We start from the raw sequence: 6,376 nt of genomic DNA on the forward strand, positions 1-6,376 counted from the left end.
CATTTTGTGCGTCTGTTCTGGGTAATAGTTGAATCTTGAATTGCAATGAAAAAGAATCTTATGATATTCGAACCATGATCTGTTGATGGGATGTGACGCTATTTGGTAAAACGAGAGGTTTGGATTGTGGCACTTGTATTGTAAATCATTGGTATTTTCTCATCTCTATTTTATTTCTGATTTGTTCGAGGACGAACAAAAAGCTAAGTGTGAGGAGGTTGATAAGCACGAGTCATATAACACTTTGCATTGCTTTATTATGTTATATTCGTGCTTATTTAGCATTTTAAAGTCCGATTTTTGCGCTTAATTTGTAATTTTATCTTGCTTGCAGGTTTGACTAAAAGTGGGAAAAGCTTCGAAAATGTGAAATAAAGTCAAACTTTGCCATGCCACGTCGTGAACGATCCCGAAAAGCCGGAAAAATAGCAAGAACTTGAAGGCATCTATTGAATTTGGGAGCTGGAAATACACGGACCCTTACACGGAGGGTGATCCAGGGTCCGTGCCATTAATTCTGAAAAGAGGTGCAGCGCCGAAGACGCACGGACCCAAGTCCAGACCACCTTCCAGGGTCCGTGTCATTCATGTTCCGGAAAAAGAAAAAAATCGCCGAAGTTACACGGAGTCATGCAGGGGCATCTTACAGGGTCCGTGCCTTTGCCAAATTGAAGTTTCCTATTTTCAATTGGGCTCGATTCAGTGGGCCCATGGAGATGGATGAAATAAGAACAAGCGCAGCCGCTGAGAAAGAGCAGGATCAGAGAGCATACGGGAGCTAGGGTTGGAGGCAAGGGGAAGGAGATTCATTCATCTAGCAATAAGATTTCCCTTACCCATTAAGTTTATATTTAATTTCTTTGAATTTCTAGAATATATTTTGTTATCTACTCCATGTTTATGGAGTAGTTTTTCTTCGATTGAGACCACGAGATTGGACCGGTGTTGATTTATGTTTAACATTGAAACCTGATTTAATTTATCGTATTTTTATTCTATCGTTGGTTGTCGATGTTTATCATGTTTTGTGAATGATCTGGCCAATTATTTGCATGATTTGTTGGTTAATTTGATATCGAAAGATTGAGATTTAACAATTAGCTTCAATTCGTCAATCAACACGAGGTTAAATCGACTAGAAATAGTATTCGATTTCATCGTGCGATCTTGGGTTTTAAACTGAATTTCATAATTGATTAATGCATTTAAGTTTGATTAGAATTAATTAGAAATAATTAATCCGACCAACTTAAGTAGGGTCGATAATTCTAGAAATAGATTGTCGAATACAAGAGGAAATTCACCGCGATGGAATTGATTATGATTTATTGAATCGTGTGATATAATTGCATAAATTAACCCGGTACCTTCGTGCGTCTTGATCATTTGTCATTTATTTGAATTCAAGTCTTTTGATTAATTGCATGTTACTGGTTTTAATTAAGTTGCATTACATCTAAATTTATTTAATTGAATTTAGCTTATTAAATCAATCACCCTCTTTTATTAATTTGTCTAGATTAAATAGGATAATTGATACCCTAGTAATTACATATTAGTCTCTGTGGGAACGATCCGGACTCTAAACCCGGTTATTATAATTTGACCTAGTGCGCTTGCTAGTCCCAACCGAAATCTTCGGTCAGTGATCAAAGTTGAGGAATTCGAATTTTCTCTGATCTGATTTCATATCCGTAATGGGAAAGTCTCATTTTTTGGGATTACACTGTTAAGGGTCAATCAGTATCCATTCAAGATTCTAGGAGCAAATATTAAAGTGCTGTCCATATGAGATATGACTCTCTATAATTTGTGACAGAAGATTTGGAGAATTTTGGGTGCTTTTTTATTCTTCGACTTGGTGGGCAGCAAACCCGTGCATCATTCCATTAGCCAAACATGGTTTGGACTTTGGGTTACTAGTCGTCGTTTCGCGCTGCAGACTAAACTCGGAGAAATTCTTCGAATAATGTCAGCATAATATACAGGCGACTGTAGCAGCACCACTCACTGTTACATTTATATAGGCCATGCATGATTAATTGTTTGACACAGAGTGTATTTGTAGTTTGAGCTCCCCATTCTCCAGGCTGTTGGCCTACATGCATTTTTTATGCACATTTGTTTGACCAATAACTACTTACCGAAGAGATATGCATCCAAGCTTATGTATTCATAAACAAGCATATTTTCTTCACACTCCGCACAGCAACCAAGCAGTCTTACGAGATTCCGGTGCTGAAAGCTTAGTGATCACCGCTACCTCGTTCATCAACTCCTACACCCCTTGATCGGAGGATCTCGCAAGCCTTTTAACAGCTTGTCCATTGCTAACATCTCCTGTTAATTACTTGATCAACACAGTATAAAAACTTCAAAGTTTATATACTTTGTATAGAGTGGACCAAATCCTCTCTGTCCTAGCTTATTGCGTGTTGATATGTAAATGTAGGTCTATTTTGTGTCCAAGGAGTTTGCAAAAGATAGGCCAAATATTTCTACAATCCTATCTATCTATGCTAAGTAATAAGATTGCATAGTTTACATTGAATCAAGAAACTGATAAGACTTCAATCAAATATTTTTCGAACGATATATCATCTTGACCATAATTGAAGGCCGGTAGGAATCGGAACTCCTCTTGTACTATACATTGTAAAGTTTGATAAAAATAATTAGTTTAATCTTTGTGTTTACGTGTTGTAATCCTAATATATTCGGCTAAATGAAATGAAAATATAAATACAGAAGAAGAATTGTTAGCAAGAAATATATGAAAAATAAATAAAATTTCTCTGCCTGGACAAATTAACATAAAGAAATGGTTTTGTCCTCAGAACCAGTGAGAGCAAATTGATGTGTCCTGTGAAATATTATGTGACCAAAATTTAAAATCAGAAACAGCCTCTTCAAAGTGACGCCTATTACAGGAAAATGATATCTATCTATATTCTATGGTGGTGTTGATAATGATGCGGTAAAGTGTGAAATGATTGCAAGAAGATAGTCCGAAAACTGTTCTTATATCAGGAAATTGGCCTTCAGTCCTCAGCCGTCGATTTTTTTTTGTGTTCAGTCCCGAGGTACTTTTTAGTACCACATTTCCACATGAAGTGTACCACATTTTGTATGGCATAGTATCACAATTTTGTGGGTAGGGCAACCCAAAGAAATGTTTTGATTGGGGATTTTTCACCAACTTCCCCTTCTTATATTTATTACCTAATTTTTTTACAAAGATATGTAAGATTATCTATGTTTATAATTACAATAAAAATAATAATTTTAAATTTTTATGGGTGATCTAAATAAAATATTTGTCTCACAAAATTGATTCATGAGACAGTCACACGAGATTAGTCACACGAGATTTTTTGTGTTTACAAATTGTATTTACTGTCATCTATTTTTAAAAATAAGAATCAAATATATTTATGAGGTCTAATTTTTTACTCAAAGTTATTGTTAGAAAAGTAGATAAGATATTCGGTTAAAATGTAGTTAAACAAAACCAATATTCAATCTGGGGTTTTTTTTAAAAAAAAATTATAAAAATATGGCGATGTGATAACGATTGTAAAATTATAAACAATCAGGGCAAAACTGCTGCGGATTTGTGCACTCTTTCCCGGATTTATATTATTTTAATAATTTTTTTGAAAAATTTCCATAGTAACAATTTTATTAGTTGGTTAAATTTTCAAATGATATACAATAGCTTAAATAATAATAGTACTAACAATGATAAATAATATATTTATTATAAGAATGATATCCAAAATTGTGATATTACAACAATAACAATAACTTTTATATACATTAATAAAATATAGATGATGATCCTAATGTAATAATGATTATATTAAAAAAAATTATAATATTCACAAATGTCGAAAAATACATACGTTATAATAAAATAAATATGAACTATAATTTTAATATTATCAAAACAAATAATAAATTAAAATAATAATTAGTAAAATTACATTTACCCGCTCATATAAAATTGATGACAAAATCAACAAACAATATTGTAACATGAAAATATTGAAAAATATTAGTAGAACACAACATTACAAAATAAAATTATTTCAATAATAATAAAAATAAAATAATTACATGTGTGTGCACTTAAATTAGAAGAAAAAATCAATGCTGCTTGTTCAAAAGAAATTATCACATGAAATAGCAAGCATGTGATCGGCGATCTCTCTTTTGCAAAGTTCTAAATCAATGGTAAACTTCACTAGCGTAGTTAAATTGCCAAATTATAGTAAAGCTAGTGTTAATAAAACTGACAGAATCTATTGAATTTAAATATGTCTTTTATATTCTCCACTTTCAAATCAATCTTCTATCAGTGTCCAAGTTCACAAAAACTCATGGTTGTTTTGTCACGTTTTACCCACGCTTTTGCATTTTCAAGCCTCGAGACCGAAGAGTAATGGTGATTGGAATGGAAAGGCATGGACTCTATCACTTCACCTCAGAGACAGTTCCAAAGTCAACTTCCAGGGATAGATTTGCATTTCCATCCTTTCTGTCTAATGTGACATGTTGCATTCTTGTTCTGCTACTATACCTTGTAAGTCTGTCAATGTTGATAATTGGCATGAGAGGTTTGGACATAAGTCCATATCAAAGACGCGATTGTAACTTTTTATACAAAGAAATGGTTCACTATCTCATTGCTCTGTATGCCTTGTTTCAAAGTGAAGTAGATTAATATTTCCACAAGATAGTCTATCCAAATCATGCATTCATATGGACATTTGAGGACCATTTCATACCCCTATCTAAAATGGAGAAATATACTTTCTTATCATTGTTGATGACTTATCACGGGAAAGATGGATTTATCTTATACAATATGAGATGTGAGTGTTTAAGTTAATTAGTTTGTTCTTTGCTACAGTGGACAACCAATTTTCAAAGAAAATCCGAGCACATAACATATAATGCCACTGAATTCTTCAAACTTGAGTGTCAATTTATTTTCATCTTTGGGAGGGTGCACTATAGTTCATGCCCTTATATACCACAATGAAATGACATAGTGGAAAGAAAGCATAGACATATCATTAATGTAGCACGAGCACTTCGATTTCAATCGTCTATGCCACTCAAATACTCGGGATGGGGTCAAGAAGTTTCTTGTAGGCCGCTTTCTGGATTTTAAAATGGTGGATTCTAAGATGATTACTTCAAAAAAATCCAAGTGATTTTTCATGAGATTCACATTGAGATGATGACTTTGAGCAAATCTTTTCAAGTGACTGCTATTATTGAGAAGCTACCACCAACTTGGAGGATTTCAAAAACTGTTTAAAACACAATCATAAGGAGATGAATGTTGAAAAACTCGTTATTTGACTTCGCATTGAGAAAGAAAACAAGAGTTCTAAAAGACGATTGTTTTCTCCAATTGTTGTCAAGACAAATTTTGTCGAGCATGGCCAAAGCTTGAAAAAGAGATACTTTTCTCCTTCCAAGAAAAAGATGAACATGTGATCCAAGGGAGTCATTTCAAAGAATAAGTTCTCGGAAAAATGTTATAACTGCGATGGCATAGGCACAAGGCCCCTAAGTGTAAAAAGTCGAATAGAAACTTAGGGGTTAATGTGGTAAATAACATATCTCAGGAGTGCTGGATCGACACTGGTTCTACTGTAATCTCTAAAGTTAATCTGGTGGGTTCAAATCCAAGGGAGTGGTGGATCGATACTAGTGTCACTCTCTATGTGTTGTATGTGCCAGACATCCATAAAAACTTGGTGTCTGGGCCGCTTCTAAATAAATGATTTCTGGATTGCCATTGAGTCATATAAGATTGTTATGTCTAAAAGTGAAATGTCTGTTGACAAAGTATAGCATCCAAAAATCAACACTCATAAACCACATGCTTGCAAATTGATTAAATTACATAGTTGTTTTATTTAATTGATTTTAAATGCTTACGTGATGCATATTATATGGATAAGGGTCTAATTGCATGATTTTATAAAACATGAAGATTTTACGCGAATATTCGATAATAGGCCGGAGAATGGAGACCGATGACGACTAAGATAAAATAAATATTTTTCAATAAATATTTTCAAGGCTTATTAATATGATTAAATATTTCTTAAAATATTTTCATTAGTTTCAGAGATTAAACGCCTACTTTATTTTCAACTTAAGCTCGTAAATTTAATTATACGAACCTTTAATTTTCGCAAAAGCAATTAGATAATGTATCGAAACAAAAAGAAAAATTAAATTACTTCCAAATATAAAAATTCTTCAACTTCTTCTATTAATCGAAAATAAGAAAAACACTTGCATTGCATGCGAGACTAATCAATGAGCCAGCGACCACGTATATGCCCACAGC

Source organism: Primulina eburnea, chromosome 11, assembly GCF_022965805.1.
Source record: "Primulina eburnea isolate SZY01 chromosome 11, ASM2296580v1, whole genome shotgun sequence".
Lineage (NCBI taxonomy): Eukaryota > Viridiplantae > Streptophyta > Magnoliopsida > Lamiales > Gesneriaceae > Primulina > Primulina eburnea.